The sequence below is a fragment of the Myotis nattereri genome, assembly GCF_964212035.1.
Source record: "Myotis nattereri genome assembly, chromosome: 17".
NCBI classification, from domain to species: domain Eukaryota; kingdom Metazoa; phylum Chordata; class Mammalia; order Chiroptera; family Vespertilionidae; genus Myotis; species Myotis nattereri.
In genome coordinates, this window is record NC_138092.1 from 9,457,804 (window position 1) to 9,478,608 (window position 20,805).

Genomic DNA, 20,805 nt, shown 5'->3' on the forward strand with positions numbered 1-20,805 from the left:
TGGCAGGGAATTTTGTTTTTATTTGCCTGGGATGGAAACCTTACAACCGTTGGTGAGAATGTTTTCGAATATTCAAGTTTCTAGACCATAGACTGTTTCCAGGCCTAGGGGCCTGAACTAAACCAAGATTGTGTTTCCCCCAGGTAAGTACTTCCAGACACTCTATCCTCTGTCTTTGCAGTCCTCTTCTCCTCATTACTGTACTATGTAACACTAGCCGTGCATTATATTCCACATAAAAAGCCATTGCTGTAGCATCTTGTCATCGTTTCATCGACGCCACTTTGAAGCCGTGTTGAGTTCTGAACTCAGAGCCTAACAGCAATGGCTCAAGTGCACCTCGCCGTATTATTTACCCAGATGGGGTTAATTGTTGGATAAAAGAATGGTCCCTTTCAGTTTACCTCTTCGCAATCTCGCTCATACTGGTTATGGAAGACAGGGAAGTCTATGATAAATATCAAACTTTCTAATCAGAAACGAGTCCAGTTGTATTTGAAATCTTGAACTTAATCCAGAATCAGGAAATGTAGCCACTTGTGTTACTGTTGCTGAAAGAAGAAAATGACCTTTTTATTGTAGCTGACATTCACTATTGTGCTTGGGAGCTAAGGGGAACGGAGCAAGTAAACATAAAGGCTTAAGTAGATTTTTCCTTCTAACAGGAAGGGTACAACTTGAGGTGCTGCCTTCATATTTTCAAGATGTATTTATTTATTTATTTATTTATTTATTTATTTATTTATTTATTTTAGAGTGAAGCCTGCACTGGCCTAAAAATATATCTTTACTTAAAAACATGATGTCAAATCCCTTGAGGCTTCTGATTTCACTATGGCTACATGGGTACTCTAACAGCTTTATTGATTGATTGAGGTATAGCTTGCAAAGAGTAAGTTTCAAAAATCTTAATTGTATAGGTTGACAAATTTTATATATATATATATATATATATATATATATATATATAACCACTGTCTAGATCAAGAACATTTCTTCTACCCAATAGGATTTCAGTTCTCTGCCAGTCAATGCCCTCAAAGATAACCACTTTTCTCATTTCTATCACAGTGCATCAGATTTGTTCATTTAAAACGTTTATGTCAATGCAATTATATAGGATGTACTTGCTTGCTTCTGACTGGCTTTTTTTCTTACTCAGAATAATGTTTTGTCAATGAAATCATTTTTTTTTTCTGACTGGATTTATTTTATACTCAGAATGTTTTACTGTGTTGCATGTGTCATACCACTCACTAGCTTTACAGACGTATTATTTTGGGGGATAATTGTTGAAAAGCAACAGATTTTCTGGAGAGGGGTTTTTAAGGCATCACCTAAAGAATGAAGATTTTACTTCTTGTACTTCAGTCTGTTGCAGTGGTCGGCAAACTCATTAGTCAACAGAGCCAAATATCAACAGTACAACGATTGAAATTTCTTTTGAGAGCGATATTTTTTAAACTTAAACTATATAGGTAGGTACATTGTTATTAACTTCATTAGGGTACTCCTAAGGCTTAGGAAGAGCCACACTCAAGGGGCCAAAGAGCCGCATGTGGCTTGCGAGCCACAGTTTGCCGACCACTGGTCTATTGGAGTTGTTGGTCTTACTGTGGTAATATCATAAAGAGGTTCAAGGATGGTTTTACATATGTGCATGTAGATATCTAAAATCTAAATCTCTCTATATCTATAAAAGCCGAGAGAGACTTTCCCCATGGAGCTTGTATTCTAGTTGGGGGACATAGACAATAACAATGTCAATGTTAACGAGTAAGTAAATTAGTGAATAGAATACATTTCAGATAGTGGTCAGTGCTAAGAAGAAAAGAGCAATGGTAGAGCTGGGACTATGTTAGGTGGATGTCAAAGGAGCCGCGCTAAGGAGGGACATCTGAGCAGAGAGGAAGAAGAGGGATGGTTGTGCAAAGATCTGGGGGCAAATGTGTTCTAGGCCTGAGGCATATAGCAAGTGCATGAGCCGGAGGCAGAAACAGGCTAAACTGGTTCAGGGAACAGAGAGGAAGTCATTGTCGGGGTCATTCAACACACTAAGCTGCCCCTGCTGTGCCTCCACTGCCACTCTAAGAACTTCATCTCGGCAGAACTCTTGCAGCGTGATGAGTGCTGAGCCCTGAAGTAAGTGGAGGTCCTGGGTCAGCCAAATGGTTCCTGAGAAAGGAGCAGAGGCCCAAGGCTGGAGTCAGCAGAGGAAACCCGTCCACCTGCCATGCCCCTCTTCTGGCCCCAGAGGACGCCTTGGGCCCTGATCGGTATAAGAGCTTGCACAATAGCAGACGAAGCCCATTTTGCTCTGTATCTTCCTGCTCCCCAGGGCAAGCCAGAGCCACAGACTCAGACTACTATTTAGGATTGAGTCAGCTTCCAAGATCACTCAGAAAATGATAAAAACGTGGTGGGAGTCTCCGGGATAACACGCTCCAGCCAGACAGATGCCGGTGGCAGATGGGGAAGCCAAGGACTACTCCGTGAGGACAGCAGGAACCCTGTGAAAGCAGGAGAGGGGTTCCCGCAAAGGCAAGAGACCCTCAAAGAGCCACACGCACAAACGCAGTGAAAACAAACAGCCTGGGGCATCTGGAGACCCCAGAAGTGAATCCAGATGAAGGAAATGCCAGAGATGTGGATCACACGCGTAGCAGCAAAGATAAGGCTTATTGGAAAGAGGCTGCTGCCAGGCCACAGCAGCTATTCTGGAATTCTCAAGAAGCCTCCTGTCCAGGAGCCTACACCATCACATGCCGGTCACTTGACCTTAAAGAAGTCACTGACTATAGAGAGCAGAGCTGTAGTTAAGAGCAAGCAAGGACCCTGGAACTGGATTCGGTCCAGGATCTAATGCATAAGCTCTGTTATTGTATTCAGCAAGTCACGTAAGCACTAGAATGGTCCGTTTTCTCATTCAGAGCATGGGTATCATAGTGCCTGTACCTACAGATAGCATTGCTCAGCGGCTCTCAACCTGTGGGTCACGACCTCTTTGGGGGTCGAACGACCCTTTCACAGGGGTCGCCTAAGACCATCGGAAAACATATATAATTACATATTGTTTTTGTGATTCATCACTATGCTTTAATTATGTTCAATTTGTAACAATGAAAATACATCCTGCATATCAAATATTTACATTACAATTCACAACAGTAGCAACATTACAGTTATGAAGTAGCACGAAAGTAATTTTATGGTTGGGGGTCACCACAACATGAGGAACTGTATTAAAGGGTCGCGGCATTAGGAAGGTTGAGAACCACTGCTCTAGAGCAACATTGCTCAATAGGACTTGGGCAGTGATGGTGATGTCCTACCCCTCCATAGTTCAAGACAGTAGCCACTAGCCACATGGAGCTATTGAGCACTCAAAATGTAGCTAATGTGACTGGGAAATTGAATTTTAAATTTTATTTTATTTTAACTCATTTTAATATGAATAGCCACACGTAAGCAGTTATTACCTTATTAGACAGTGTGCAGCTTGTCTAGAGAGTAAATGAGATGATTTCTTTTATCACTGTGTCTGGCATCAGGGCATGATAGTTACTAGCTAATACTGCTATTAAGCTTCTTATAACCTCAGTTTCCTCATCCATGAAATGGGGTTAAAGATAATACCCACCTCAGAAGATTGTCGGGAGGATTCAATGAGATATCATGGTTGAGGCAATGAGCACAGTGCTTGGCACAGGGCAGGCTGAGTCCCTTTCTGATTCCATTTAACGTTCTTTGGCCCTACTGAAATAACTGCAAGTATGTATACTGAGAACCTACAGTGGGATTGTTGGCAAGCCATTAGGTTGTTCAGTAGTCATCTGCACATCCCTCATGCTGGCTTGCTTTGGCTGGGAAAAAAAAAAAGTCTGCTTGAGCAAGAAAGAAAAAAATATATATTGGCAGTGATATGTGCCTCTGAGAGTTTCACAAACATGCATTTGGCAAAAGCTTGACTTTCCAGACAGATCACAAACCACTAGGCAACGCACCTGCTAGACAACAGGGAATGTTCTTGCTGTTATAAAGATATGATTTATGAGTAATCCATACCCCAGGCAAAGATTCGCTTATAGCAGCCCTATTGTCCAGACTAGTCATCGGCCCTCCAACGGGAGGCATGACCGCACTGATTGAAGAGACAGCAGGGCAGGCTGTGGAATGAAGCACCGTCCTTGACCCTGTGGTCAGTGGGAGGCTGAGACGCGGGGCATGAAAAGATGCTGTGTTGGACTTACTTATCCAGATGTTGCAAAATGGCTAATGCGACAGAAGAAAACGGAACACATTGCAGGTGTGTTGGTCTGTAAAGGAGTGGCGGCTTTGGCCTAACAGCAAGGTGGGGGAGGTTTAAGCAACGTCTTATCTGTAAGAGGCCAGGAAAAGAGAAAAGATACAATCAGAGGAGCAGTTGAGAGAAGCAGTTTTGCCCTTCCCCCAGATTGTTCCCAGTATCTGCTCACTGGTACTTGGAATTTCAGCTAAAGACTGGTTTCTTTCCGTTGAAGATGCCCTATTGATTATAGATTTGATTGCAATTAATTTTTTTTTTAACTTTTGGGCTGTGGTATCTTCAAATCTTGAGGGTTATTTACTAAGTTTTCAGATTCTTCCTGAAAAACAGGGGGAAGTGGGGCAATAGCCGACCAGCACGGAGTCACTGAAGAGACTTATGACATGGAGGGGTGATGTTTGTTATGAGGATGATAGAAACGTATTGAAAGGGGGGGAGGTTTCCTGAAGATTCTAAGGCTCAAATAAACAGAAAAGTCCTTAAAAAAAGAAAGGGTTTTTCTACTATGGCTGTACATATTTATTTCATGACAGTGACCAAAATGCTGTAATAGCCACACCAGAGCTTTTTTAAGGAAATAATTTGAATCCCCTCCTCCTTCTTCTCTTCCATCATTTTCGCCATCATCATCATCATCATCATCATCCACTATGTAGCAGATAGTCTGCTAGGTGATTTACAAAGTTGTAATTTATAATCCCCATAGCAATTGTACAACAAAGCTATTGTTAGTCCCATTTCACAGATGAAGAAACTGAGCTCAGAGGGTATAACTGGAGTAAATCCAGGTCACACAATTCATAAGGGACAGAACTAGGATTAAAATCCTGGTATCTCCCACGTATGCCTGTTGTCTCTAATACCCAGCCCTCTGCTTGCTGAAGGTAGCTAATGTGACTAATGTAAGAAACTGAATTTATTTGTTATCTATCTATCTATCTATCTGTCTATTTATTTATTTATTTTGTATTGATTTCATAGAGGAAGGGAGAGGGAGAAAGACAGAAACATCAGCGAGAGAGAATCATTGATCAGCTGCCTCCTGCTTGCCCCCTACTGGGGATTGAACCCGCAACCTGAGCATGAGTCCTGACTGGGAATGGAACTATGTCCTCTTGGTTCATAGGTCAACACTCAACCACTGAGCCACACTGGGTGGGCTGAAATTTTTTATTTATGTTAACTAATTAAAATGTAACTTTAAATAGCCACATGTGAACAGTAGCTATCTTATTCAAATCAGCACAGCTCTTGGAACTCATGACATGTCTTTTATCACTGTGCCTGGAGTTATCATCTAGTTAGTGCTTGACTAGACTGAAAGCTGCTAGATCTTCGTTATGTTCTGATTTCTAGAATTTATTAAATACAGTTATGGAAAATTTCACCCCAACCAACCATTACTTCAATAACTCAATCAAAACCAGGTATCTGTCTATCTATCTATCTATCTATCTATCTATCTATCTATCTATCTATCTTTCTAGTAGAGAAATGTGCTAATTAACCAGGATGCCATAACAAGTCAACTGGACAGGAGGAGGTTGCCCGCTCAGCGGCAGGGGCCTCTGCGCGCCTGCGTTGGGGGAGGGCTTGATCAGCAGCAGCCCTGGCTGCTTCAAGGGCCGGAAAGTGAGGCAGGGCCAGGCCGGTGACTCGAGGGTGGGCAGCGATTTCAAATTGCACGCTGGGCTCCTAGTAATAAATAATAAGCTACTCCAGCTCTGTGGCTTTTCATTCTCTTACACTGGCTTACCTCTCCTCTTTCCTTGTTCAAATTAGTAACTTATTTGCAGCAGCTGTACGCTCTGTGGTGTTCAAACCAAAAAAATTTCCCTAGAATTAAAAAACGGTTTTAAGTAAGATATGAAAATGATATGATGACACACTAAGCAAAACACAAAACTGCAGATATTTATGAATAACAGTATTGGCATAGTAATTTATGACTTTGATACTTTCAAATACTTTAAACCGTTCAGGACCTTTCATTGCATTTTCTATCCACCAACCTTTTTTTAACCTTTATTTTACTGGTCTCTTCCTGCTATAGATTGAATATTTGGGTCCCCCGCCCCCCAGTTTATATGTTAAATGCTAACACCTAATCTGATAGTAGCTGAAGGGAGCCTTCCAGAGGTGGTCAGGTCATGGGGGTGGAGCTTTCATGAAAGGCATTAATTAGTGCCCTTATAAAAGAGAATCCAGAGTTCCCTTGCCTCCCCCCAACCTCCTGCCTATGTGCAAACATAGATGGCCACCCATGAACTAAGTGGGCTCTCACCAAATACTGAAACTCCTCCTGCTTTCACTGTGGACTGCCTGGCCTCCAGAACTGTGAGCAGTGAATTTCTGTTGCTCACAAGCCAACCCGTTTGTGATATTTTGTTTTAGTAGCCCGAGCTCAAAGACACACCCTTTATGGGTCTTTTCCTATAGGCCACTTCATATAGTGAAGGATCAAGTCAAACTTTAACCATACCACACCAAAATGGGAGACGTCTGTCAGGCTCTCAACAAGAAAAATGGATTTAAAAGCATGTAAGTGAAAAATAAAATTATTAACAGCCTCATCAGAGAAAAGGAGAAACACTAAGATGGAATATTATATTGAATCGCTCTTGACCTTACCTTTGTAGACAGCACTAAACTAATATTTACAATAGAGAACAAATTATACAGACAGTCTGTGTGTCCCAATAGACAAGCAGACACAGACAGACAGACAATTCTGAGTCTGCCATGCCCACGACAGATTGCTTCTACTGATTCAGCTGCCCAAGCGCCTGGGTGGGTCAGCGCTGATTTTCTTGGAAGCTTGTCTGCCGGGAGGATGAAACTGTGACCCACCAGCCACAGGTCGCCTGGTTCTTTGTTGGTATCTGCCAGGCTGCTCTATGCATTGACTATACCATACCTTTCTCACTGCTGTTGTTTTCTAATCTACAAAGGGGTAGAAATGCTCTTCTTAACTTCTGCTCAGATTTTGAGGTTTATCCTTTTTCTTACACTTCAGGCCATTCATTCCAAATCATTTGTTCTATTTAGTATCATGATATTATGAGTGATAAGAGCTCTGTGCATGTATTATCTCATTTGGTCTCTCAAAAACATGGCTGCTGGGGTGGCTCAGTGGTTGAGCATTGACCTATGAACCAGGAAATCACAGTTTGATTCCCGGTCAGGGCACAGGCCCTGGTTGCGGGCTCTATCCCCAGAAGGGGGTATTCAAGGGGCTGTCCTTCTCCCTTCCTCTCTCTCTAAAAATCAATAAAAGCACACATAAAAAACACCTGTTAAGGGTGTATAATTATTATACATTATTCAGATGAGGAGGCAAAATAACTTGCATTCATTTACTTAACTAAACACATGTCCTGTGTCTATCATATGCCAGGCAGTTAACTCACTGCTTGCCCCACAATACTTCCTTTAACCTTAAGAACCATCTGAAGGTGGATTTTATACTCTTTATTTAAAAGAACTGATGCTGAGAGAATTTCTATAGCATTCCTACTATCAACCATAGTGAGCTAGAATGCTAGAATTCATGGAATCCATGTCTGTCTAACTTCAAAGGCCATGGTCTATTTATATTGCCAGATATGAGGTGGAAGAAATAGAGTAGTATTTTTTTAACCGTTCCTTTACTTAAATAAATATTATACCTAAAAACTCCTGCAGGGGTTTCTCTCCCACGTTCTAACAATGTTCTAATCTTATTCTATGATAATTCTGATTTAACCCATTATTTCTTTATAATTACTTTAATTCAGTTCAATATTTCAATAAACATTGTAAACTGTGAATCAAATGGAGGCTAAGATTGGACTTAGAGTTTATTATTTGAGACTGTATAGCTCAAATCATACTAAATTACGATTAAGGCCAAACTGCATCATCCAGATGTTAAGAAGTCCATCAACTGCGTGATAAAGACCAGAAGTTCCTACAAACCTCCAAGAGCAGCTGGATACAGATAACAGATTTGGACGCCAGCCTGTCCTTCAAAGTAGCTGGCAGCGTTGTCCTTTCCCTGCCCTTCCCTCTGCCAGATCAGGCCCTTACCCCTCCCCTTTGGGCCATTGCAGGAGCCCTGGAGGTTACCCTGTCGCTGGTCTTCGCACCTCAGGAGTGCTGACTTTGTCAGTGTTTGGTGAAATGCTCTTCATAGCCTGTATACTTCAGATCAAGAATTCCTGAAGCGCTCTGACTGGTTTGGCCCAGTGGATAGAGAGTCGGCCTGCAGACTGAAGGGTCCCAGGTTCTATTCCGGTCAAGAGCATGTACCTTGGTTGTGGGCACATCCCCAGTGGGAGGTGTGCAGGAGGCAGCTGATCAATGTTTCTCTCTCACTGATGTTTCTAACTCTCTATCCCTCCCCCTTTCTCCCTATAAAAAAATCAATAAAATATATTATATATATATATATATATAAAAAGAACTCCAGAAGCAAAAACTCTGAGTTACATAGCTGAGGGGGTGGGGTGGGGGGACTAGGAGGGAGTGGGCACCACCACCATGTAGGGAAAGGGAAGGAAGGTCCGTGGCCTGGACCCCTGCTCATCCTATATAATAAAAGCCTAACATGCGAAGTATCCGACCATTCATTCGACCATTCAAACAGTCGCTATGACGCACACTGACCACCAGGGGGCAGATGCTCCAACCATTAGGTTAGCTTGCTGCTGGGGTCTGCTGATTGGGACTGGTAGAGATAGGCCAGACACACCCTGGAGCCCTCCTGCGGTCCCTCCCTGGCCTCAGTCATGCACTGGTGGGGTCCCTCAGCCTGGCTTGCACCCTCTCGCAATCCGGGACCCCTCAGGGGATGTTCACAGGCCAGGCTGAGGGACCCCACTGGTGCACGAATTCGTGCACTGGGCCTCTAGTACTAGAATAACTAACTTTTCATCTGCTTTATGGATTGAGGTTCCTTGTCACATTTATTTTGCAAAAAGAAAGGTTTGATGGCCCCCAGCCTTCTGAGTCATGTGTAGACATCTTCATTTGGCCCTCAAGGCTCTCCCTTATCAGCACCTTTTCCCGTAGTCATCAGTTAGCCACACGGTGGCATGGCTGATACTCCTTTGTAGCTCATGAGAATTATTTTCTATATTTTGGGCTATATCTGACCACTCATCTCCTACCACCCTTAGCCCAGGGGCAATCTCCCTGGCAGCCAAGCAGGTCCTTAATCATCCATAAACTACTGTGGCCAGTCAAGCTCATGTCAGAGTTTTGCTTATACAATTCCCCAACGGGTGTGTTTGCCAAAGTGATTTGCTAGCTCCAGTCTTTCTCTTAAGGACCTACTTCTCCTGGATTTCTTAGTTCAAAATCCCTGTAAGAGTTAAGTGGTGGTATATATCCATTGAATTGGTAGAACGTAAGTCTTGTATTCACTCTGGTCTAATCATCTTTGGCCAGCAGGTCATCACGGGCTATAAAAATGGAACTTAGGCTTGTCCCTTTATAGGAACAATAGGAAAGAGAAGTTCCTGGGACAGGACAGTATTGGCAAGGTAGACATTCAAGACGTGTCTACTATAAAACCCTACAAATCCCAATTGCCTTTATGCCTGTTTGCCCACCCCACTATTCTAAACTGTCTTTTGATTTAGGGTTTGTACCCTGCTCATGGTTGCACTCCTGGCACCTAGCCTGAGCCTGGTGTATAAGTATTTAATAAATCTGTGTAGAACACGTCAATAGATAGAGTGATGGGTAGAGAGGTGGACAAATTTGATGAATGGATAGATGGAGACAATATACCATAGTGATGAAGAGCATGAGCTCTACAGCCAGACTGCTTAGGCTTGCCTCCTGATAACTGCTCCATCATTTTTGTTATCACTATATTATTATATTATTACTATATTACTATTATTATAATATTACTATTATTATTGATGGTCGAGGTCTTAACGCAGGAGGTATGTGTAAAAGCCAAGAAGAAAAAATGATGAAATGGCTTACAAAAATCAGAAACAATCTCAAACGAATGACAAAGGAAGACACACCAGAAAATTGTCCCCAGTATCAGGAAAATTATGAATTTAAACATGCACCCCATTCCTCAGGAAGAAAGAAAATGTTGAAAAAAATGTCATGGAGGCCCTGGCCGGTTTGGCTCAGTGGATGGAGCGTCGGCCTGCAGACCAAGGGGGTCCCAGGTTCGATTCCAATCAGGGGCATGTGCCTTGGTTGCAGGCGCATCCCCATTAGGGGGTGTGCAGGGGGCAGCTGATCGATGTTTCTCTCTCAGCGATGTTTCTGGCTCTCTATCCCTCTCCCTTCCTCTCTGTAGAAAATCAATAAAGTATATTTTTAAAAATACTGTCATGGAGGAGAGTGCCTAGGCAAGTTTTGTATCCAAAATGTGTGTTCAAAGAGCCAGTCATTACCTCACAGAACAGGACAGTACAAGTGAAGTCAGGGCTATCTGTCCATCAGTTCCACTTGATGGTCAGCAGTATCTCTGGGGGGCATTCTAGCATTCAGTGTCTGTGACATGCAGAGCACTAAGAATGCAGGTATCAGCAAGGGGACTTGGTTAGAAGAAAGGGCCTTCCAGCTATGGAGACTAGAGAGTGCCTGTCTTGTGAGCCACAGAAGAGGCTTTGGGACAGTGGGTCCAGCCTGGAGGAACCTGTGGGTGCCTGAAACCTAGCTCTTACTCCAACTACTGAGCCCCAAGGCCTGGCTCAGGCCTGAGTCAATCTGGAAGAAGGTGCGCCTTCACTAATTGGTCTGCTGGGAGGAGGCATCTTTCTGCAGTTCTTCTCCCCCCCCACCCCCCCACCCCCCCCCCACCCTCCACCCCCAGAGAGGATGTCTTTTTCCAATTAGCACGGAGGCCCTTCAGTGCTCACAGCAGCCCTCCTTGCAACCCTGGGAGGTTTTTAAGCCATTTGCAAAATAAGTTGGTTCTCAGGAAGAGAAGAGATTAATGGGGCCACGGAAAGATGGATGTGAGCTTGGCGCTGCCTCTGCCTCTCTCCACACACGCTGTGGCTAGCGGTGAGGCCAACGGCAATGACCTTGAGTCGAGTTACATATTTTTCACACCTCCTACTAAAACTCAGCAAATGCTTGACTTGCTGTTCCCAGCACAATTTTTCTTGCTGTAAAACGTGTTGGGATTATCGCTTTTAGCCACATCTGGGCTGGAAGTACTTTGTCGGAGCCCCACGGGCTGCAACTGTTCAAAGCCCCATCCTTGGGAGGGAGCTTGGGGACTCAGGGACCCAAAGTGCCTGTCCAAGAGCTCCCACGTAGAGGCCTGGTTTCTGCTAATTGAGTCCAGTTTCCAAGACTCCATCAAAGCTGCCATCCATTTCGAAAGTCAGGAGGTAAAATACAAGTTTCAACCCCAACACCTTCCCCTTATCCATCTTCTTGAACCGTTTCAGGACATGGGGTAACATATGACTTTCTTTCCCCCCCGTCGATCCTAGATGTTATCTGCTGAAATAGCTCTCATGGTATGGGAGAAGGGTTTCAAAATATGGAACAGATGCCCAGCTGCCACCTGAGATGATGCATTATGAATTCAGAACTGTCATCACCTCCCCCACCACTCCCACCCTCACCCCTAAGCACATATTTGTTCATGTGGTTTACACCTGTGGGATTGTGGGATGCAAGACAGGAATCTGATTACTGTTCGGGAGACAACCCAGTCTCTAAAACAGATTCATGTATCTTTGTTTCCCTGGAGAAGCTGGGAATCTCTTGCCAACTCTTCATGTGGTTCAGCTGGGCTGAAGCTCCAGTCCAATTTTTCTGGAATTTGGTACCAGGAACTGACTCTGAGGCTTGCATACAATCAGTCTTCTGATGTCTGTCTCTCCCGTTCGTACCCTGCTATGAGTGCAGCGTAGGATTTCAGTGCCTTCGTGCATAGATGCTGTTGTGTATTCTGGTTAAAAGGGAAAAGAGAGCTCTCGGCCCAGATCATCTGAGAAAAAAAGACTTCGTTTCACTCTATTTAGGAGAAGAGGGGCTACTTGACATGGTTTGATAAGAAATCTCCTCTAAGGAAGTGCCAGGAGGGAAAAAACAAATAACTCGAGAGAAGAGAAAGAAAAGCAGAAGTCTGTCCCGAGAGGTTGGTGTGAGCAGAGAAGAGAGAAGTGTTAAATGTCCGATCAGAGAAAGCCGTCTGCACAAATACAAATGGAAAGGATTTCTGCTCACGGAGAGCTTCCCACAAGTTTTAATTTTATGCTGTTATATTGGGTCAATCCACCACATTATGATTTCCATGAGGACAAACATTTGTTTTGCTCATGACGGCATTGCTCGGACCTAGAGTAGTGCCCAGTGCATAGTAGGTGCTCAATAAATGCCTGTTGAGTGACGGAATGTTCCCTGAATACAAGCTGCATATCTAAATGACCGGTCTCTGGAATAAGCCTCCCATTCTGGCTGTGGATGTGAATGTGGAGCAAACTTGGTATATTTCATTCCAGCCTGTGCTCTGTTATTCACAGGCTGGTGAGAGGCCCTGCCCACCACAAAGCCTGCTTTTCCAGTGTGGGCTAGGCAGCCACACCCCCACTCCTCCCCCTGGAGGGGATCGGATCCTGACCCATGCCGGAGCTGGAGCTCTTCCTAAGCTGTCTAAGGTCTTCACCCCTGGGGGAGAGGCCTTGCCGGTGGACTAGAAAGCTGCTATTTCCATCCAGGTGTGCTCCTGGTGGGTCAGCTGAGGCTCAAGGTTCAGCAGTTGAGCTCACTGAGAGTCCCAAGGCACAAAGTCATGTTCCTGAGCTCCCTGAAGCACCTTAATTATGCATGGGGCCCTGGTCCTTGTCAACAGGTGATGCCCTTAATCAGTTAGTGTATAAACCTAGAATTTGGTCCCTACCTGTTTGATCATGGCCCCTATCCCGTATCTCCCTTTCTATTTCTCTATGTCAGAAGGGAGGTTGGTGGGAGGACCATGTCTGAGGAACTCACAAAAGAAGCACAAGAGGATCTTGGGTTAGATCTTTCTCCTTCTCCAATGAGGGAAATCAAACTAGGGGTTTGGCTTGGAACGTCCATAAACAGAGACATCAGACGTTGGACAAGGGCTTTGATTCGGATGCTCAATTATTAAAGCAATGAAAATGACCGTCTCATCATCACAAATGTACTACTAGAGGGGGCTGCACCCAACCACAAGCCAATTTCAGGACAGAAATTCCAAAGAAGAGAGGGAGAAATGGATGTTTTTACCGTAAGCCCTGGACACAGAGATGAGCTTTTGACCCTCTGTCTTGTGTTGAGCTTTGGGTCTCTGAGCTCACTGCCTGATGATGAAGGATTTCTAGTTTGCTCTATTGAGGAAAGCATCTTCTTCTGATAGTAATTATCGGGTTCCCAGGCACCTTGGACCCCATTCCTCACATTTGGGGGCTCCTAGGTGACCAACCTCTATATTCCTTATCCTGTGCTCATCCCTCAGCACATCTCGCTGCAGATGACTCAAGCTCTCAACACATACTTACACAAGTAAGATGTCACCTTAAGGAAGATCCAGATTCTCCAGTCTTCTCCCAGTTCTTCTCTCATACAACGGAGGGAAATGGGAGATTAGGTGTTACTAGAAGAACTAGACTGGATCACTGTCTAGATTTATGAGAAACTATTTATTCCTTTCTGGACTTAATAACTGATATCATTATGCATCGCCAGAGTCCTCTGTCACTGCCTATGTACTCTGAAAAGGCAGGCTTTCCCTAGATGTAATAAAACAAGAAGAAAATCATAGCGAATATTTTTGCTTCTCTTGTCACAAGATACCAAGAATATTTTTAAAAATTTAAATCACATCTATTTATTAAAAGAACAAACAAAACTGCTAGTATTTTTGTTTTGATTTAGTTAAAGATGAAGCACAATTAAGACAAGACCTAAAGAAATTAAAACAAATTTCTTACTCATTGATTCTTATCTGGTATTAATTGCCCTGGTCCTTCCTAAACTTGAATATAACATTGCTCATCTCAATTAGACTCTTTAAAGTTAGAGTAATTGGTTACTGGATCATGCAGGTAAACAGGGGAGACTGGAGAGCAATTTGAAGTTAAGAACCTTTGCTGGAAGTTGCTCTCACATTTTCACTGCTTTTCTCCCATCACTGGCATATGAATATCATTGGCATGACTGGTGTAGGCAATTAAAGACTTCACCATCCCCCCTGGATCCTCCACTCTTTGCTTTTTTTCTTAGTTCCCCTTTTAGACGAGTTGCTCAGTGCCTTCCACCAGCAGCACTGAACAGCCTAGTTACCATCTCTCTACTCATATGTGTACACGGCCCCTCTTCATCTTCTGTAGGAAACTTCCCTCTTGCTCTCCAACATCTGGTGTCAGCGGGTGGTCTCCATGGCAGCAAATTCTAGTGTGCACTTGAGATATAAAACTGCCTTCTTATTTTGAAGTGATCAAATCCCCTCCCTTCGTGCAATTTCAAATTTTATCAGAACATGATTTTCACCCATTGAATCTGAACAAGACAGGGTTGCTGTTTCACCAATCCAAGGGTCTGGCAAAACTGAGCTAACATGTTAGTTAGCCTTCTACATACACTCTATGTAGTAATGCATGTGTACGCTGGGACACGTGTGTGCAGAATGTTTAAAAAGACCCTGAAACTTTAATAAAAATGTTTAGCCGGTAGCCATATTTCTCATTGTTGTTGAATAATGCTAATTAGGCAAGGACTAGATTTCAGTTCCCTTGTTCATAAAACAGGGGGTTTGAACTAGAGCAGTGGTTTTCAAACAATGTTTCTAGAAGGACAGGATTTCTGAAGCATACCCTCAGTGGCCATGGGGAGCTGAGCGGGCAAGTGCTCCTACTTCATCCAGAGGAAATCTACTTATTATCTGTTTTATACATAGGACTTCTGGGGAAGATTTCATTAAACCAAGTGCTTCATAGCTTAATCATTTCTTTGACAAACGCTGGCCTAAATTACCTCTAAATTTGTCTTCTTGCTCTAATCTTTCAGAAGTCTGATTAAAATGACAGTCCTCATTATGCATCGCTGCTGTAGGCACTGCCAGGTCAGGATGCATTAGGGTGCTGGAATGGGGGCTTGAGCAGCATTAAGGAACTGGGTTTTAAGCATCAAGGCTTTAAAATCCTAAAATATATTTAGTCCACAATTTAGTGTTACTTACCTAATAAATATTTTTAGTTGTGAGAAAAAAATATTGCTGCTGCTCAAGTAGTCCCCCAAAACCTCCGGAGTGAATATTTTTATTGTTGTTAACTCTGGAAACCAAACATTTCAGGAACTTCTAAGTAGGAATGCTTCAATTTGTTCTGGAGCTGGAAACATTCTCCTGCCAAATAATAATCTATAATAATAAACGCATAATATGCTAATTAGACCAGACAGCCGAACAACCTTCCGGAAGAAGCTGCAAGGGCTGAGGCAAGCCGCAGTGGCTCCGAGGGCCGAGCCCCTTGCATGAATTTTGTGCATCAGGCCTCTAGTAGTAGTAGTAGTAGTAATAATAATAATAAAAATAATAGAAATAAAGGTCAATGTCAGTTATATATGAGACAAAATGCCCCTGCCATTTGAAAGTAAATAAATAATAGAAGATGTGATGATTGAGGCCAATTTTCCATGTGGTAATGCAGCAGCCTGTTTGCCTGGGTAGCTCAGCCTTTCCATGCCCAGTCTCAGCCTGAGCACACAATTCTGCATCCCCAGAGTCCTGTGCCCACCCCATACCCCTACCCCCGGACCTTCTGAGTGTTAATTGGCCCTTCACACTTGTTCAGCCTTCTGTAGTACTAACTGAACCCTGACCTCTAGTGGCAGGAAAGAATTTACAAGAAGAACAATGGGGTAAGCCTCAGTGAATCCTTGCCAAGCGAGGTTCCTGTAGGTAAATTATACTTTAACAACAAAAAAGCACAACCATCAAAATGTGCCTAGCTAATAGCTTCCCAAGTATTAATGGAAGGATTTAATTACTAAATGATTAATTCATATTTCAGTCACATTTTATCGCCCCAAATGAAGAGGCTGGGTTAGAGGAGGAATAAGAAGAAGAGAAAGAGAAGAAAAAGGGGTGGGGGTGGGGGGAGGACAGTCTTTTGAAACATGGGAGAACATTGTGGGGAGAGGATATTGAAGAGGACAAAACATGGGAGGAGAAAGGAGGAAGCAGGAGCCGTTCAGAGAGGAAGAGCATTGAGTGTGGAGAGTTTCTCTCACACTTTTGCTTTTCTCTGTGGTTGCCCCTGAAAAATTAGACTCTTCTTTTTTAGAAATAGCCCTTTAAGCCACAGGAAATATCTACTCTTCTTTATGCTTAATTTCGAATTTTCTTCCCTAGCCTCCTCTCTTAGAGTATCTGCCAGAGGCAGCCCTGCTTTCCTTACTCTAAGTCCTCAAGTCCCAGGAAAGGACTCCTTGGCCTGAATTGGGTCAGGTGTAACTTACATTGTGTTCCAGTAAAAACCATAGGGAATGGAAAGCAATTTCCCAGACGTGAGGGCGGGGTTGTTAAGGTGCTAAAACTCTATTTCTGCCACCCACAGTGTATGTAACCTATAGATTTTTCAGACCTCAGTTACTGTTAGAAATGTCCCCCTGGTAGAAGGCTGACCTCTCTCTTCTTCTAATACAGCGGTTCTCAACCTGTGGGTCATGACCCCTTTGGGGGTCGAACGACCCTTTCACAGGGGTCGCCTAAGACCATCGGAAAACACATATATAATTACATATTGTTTTTGTGATTAATCGCTATGCTTTAATTATGTTCCATTTGGAACAACGAAAATACATCCTGCATATCAGATATTTACATGACGATTCATAACAGTAGCAAAATTACAGTGATGAAGTAGCAACGAAAATAATTTTATGGTTGGGGGTCGCCACAACAAGAGGAACTGTATGAAAGGGTCGCGGCATTAGGAAGGTTGAGAACCACTGTTCTAATATCTACCCTGGTCTTTTTCTCCACTCCTGAAATTCACTGAGCAAGTCTATTTCTCCTATCACGTGATGGTATTTGAAAACAACTCTCAAGCCCCCCACTTAATCTCCTCTCCCCCAGGCTAGACAGCCCTGGTTCCTTCAACATTCCCTGGCCTGACATGATGTTGAGTCCTTTCTTTATCCTGGTCACTCTCCTTTGGATGGGTTCCAGTTTGTCACTTAAAAATTGGCACCCAGAACTGAAGCAATAAATGTTCCAGATGTGGAAGGGCCTGCAGAGCCAAGAGCAGGACTCAGCGAGCCCCAGACACACACACACATGTACACTGTGGACATGACACTGTCAGCATAGCCCCAGTTTGCACTCCTTTTCTGAACCTCAAAATACTAAGTTCATGTTGGATTTGCAGTCAGCTAAATCCAAGCTCTCTTCATGGGAATGACTGTTCTGTTGAATCTCAGAGGGAAGACTGGGGTGGGAGGGTGGGTGGGAAGAGAGCAACCAAAGAATTTGTATGCATCTATGCATAACCCATGGACACAGACAATAGGGTGGGGAAGGCCTGGGGGAGTGGGGTGGGCTAGAAGGGGTCAATGGAAGAAAAAAAAGACATATGTCATACTTTCAACAATAAAGATTTTTTTAAAAAATTTTCTGTGAAGGTATTTCTACATGTGAGAATCAGAGTAGTAACACACTGAAAGATAGATACACTATTAGTGCTAGCTAGCACATTTTATATTTTAAAATGTTACTTTCTCTGATTCTTTCAGGCCTTGAGATCCTGGCTTCATAAATTGTGAAATCAGCCAATATTAAACAACTGCATTGAACACTGTTTTTATATTATAAAAAATATTGGTAGAATTAAAACTAGGTAAAGTGAACTTCAAGATGGTAGTAGAGTAGGTAGAGGCCACACTCACCCCCTCCCAGGACCAAACTGTAATTACAACTACAGTGGGGCCTTGACTTATGAGTGTCCCGACTAACGAGTTTTTTGAGATACCAGCTGTCTCTCAGCTGATTTTTTGCATTGAGTTGATAGAGTAATTTGAGTTAACGAGCTCCTTAATGAGCTCCTTAATGAGCTCAGTCTCAGAACTAATTAAACTCGTAAGTCAAGGGCCCACTGTATATTAAAGAACAATCATCCTGAAGCACTAGCTGAAGAGGAGTCTCATAGCTAAGGATTTACAGAAGAAGCCACATCGAGACTGGTAGGTAGTATAGAGACACACAAAGGGATGGCTCTGCTCCCACGGTGGTAGCTGAGGTTCCGGAGAGATAACTGTGGAGGTTGCCCCTGAGAAGTGTGAGGCCTGCACTCCAAGCTGGGCTCTCCAGCACCGGGAAGGCAGCATCCACATAACTTCCGGCTGTGCAAGGCAGTGGGATTTCTTTCCTTCAGGGAAGGATGGAGTCCACTAAAGACACGGGCACACTCTTAAAATGCCAACACACACATTTCTTTCTCAGCCACTTACCCTGGGCTGGAGGAGGGAGGGTGGAGCTGACTAGAGTCACCTGAGAGGAGTCTGGAGTTTGTGGCTCTGGGGAGGGAGCTGGGAGGACAGCTGCCAAGATCCCTGTGCTGAGTCACTCTTCCATACCACAGATTCCATCTTTCTTGGGTGGAGCACACCCCTCATGTGGCATCTGCCCACCCTCTGGACTCTCTTAGGCCCTGGCCAGAGTGTCAAGGTCTGGGAAGATGCAGGGTGTCAGTGACTGAGTTGGGGGCGGGGGGTAGGGGGGGAAGGCATTCCCCACACTATCCTGTGAACCTGACTGGTGCATCACTCTAGTGCAGCGGTTCTCAACCTGTGGGTCACGACCCCTTTGGGGGTCGAACGACCCTTTCACAGGGGTCACCTAAATACATCCTGCATATCAGATCTTTACATTACAATTCATAACAGTAGCTGCTCTAGTGGGAGATCCAACAGAACCACTCTCCTAACTTCTGACAGACCCAACCTCTGGGCTCTGGAGGCCACACCCACCCAATTCCTAGTGGTTCCACCCTGCCAGGTCAAAGCAAAAATTGGGACAGACTTAAGTAATGTGGCTCTGGGATGGGGACTACACCTACCCTGAAGACTGCCTGGCGTGTCCCCCTCACAAGAGATCCACCAACCCCATCCTTTCGACTCCACCAGAGGCTTTTTCAGGGATTGAGCGGAACAGGCAGCTGGAAGGCAGAGGCAAGAGAAAATGGATCTGGGGGTGCCCTGGGACTTTTGCTTACCTGCCCATGGGCCCAGTGCTGGAAATAGCCAGCCTTGGTGAACAGCTTTGTCCTTCCTGTGGGCACCAAAGGCCAGCAGAGGCAGCCTCAAACTGTGGATTGCTTGTAGCTCTACATAGGTTACGGAGGAAAAGCCACAGACAGTCTGACACTGGCCTGCACCAAATCCCTCCCAAGAGGCCCAGAATGAACACACAGTGGCCAGCTTCCATCAGAGCAGGATCCAATAAGCTTCACACACAGTATATTTGAAGGGAGATCTAGGCAGGTATCTCGTGTAGCAATATTTTTGCCAATATATCTTCTTGGGCAAGGGAAACAAAGGAAAAATTAAACAAATGGGACTACATCACACTTAAAAAGTTTTTATACAGCAAGAGAATTCATCAACAAAATGAAAAGAGAGCCCACTGAATGAAGGGAAAACATATTTGCCAACAATACATCTGATAAGGGGTTAATTTCCAAAATATATAAAGAACTTATACAACTCTGCACAAGAAAAACAACCCAGTTGAAAAATGGGCAAACACCCGAAAAGACACTTTCCAAAAAGAACATAAAGATGGCCAAAGGAACCTGAAACATTAATTCTAAAGAAGATATATATCCCTATGCTCAATGCAGTGTTATTTACAAGAGCCAATATCTAGAAACAGACCAAGTGCCCATCAGTAGATGAGTGGATAAAAAAGCTGTGGTACATTTACACAATGGACTACTACTCGGCCATAAGAAAAGGGAGGAAATCTTACCCTTTGCAATAGCATAAATGGACCCGGAGATTATTATGCTAAGTCAAATAAGCCAGTCCGAGAAAGACAAATTCCATATGTGAAATCTAATGAACAAAATAAACTGATGAACAAAGTAAAAACAGAGGCATGGATACATGGAACAGATTGACAGCTGTCAGGGGGAAGGGGAGTTTGGGGGACTGGATGAAGGAGGGTGAAGGAATTAACAGCACAACATATATACATAACACATAGACACAGACTACAGTGTGATGTTAGAGAGAAAGGGGGTTGGGAACTAGGTGGAGGTGAGCAAAGGTGGAAATGGGGATGGAAAGGGACTGCTTGGGGGCGATGGGTGCACTATGCTGTATGCAGATCACGTTTTATTGAGCTGTACACTTGAAACCTGTGTGGTTTTGCAAACCAATCTCACCCCCATAAATTCAACTTAAAAATGTAAGAAGTAAAAATAAAAGGATAAGGGAAGCCAACATAAATGCTGGTTGCTAGGTCTCCTCTGCAAAGAGTAATTGGATATTTATCAATT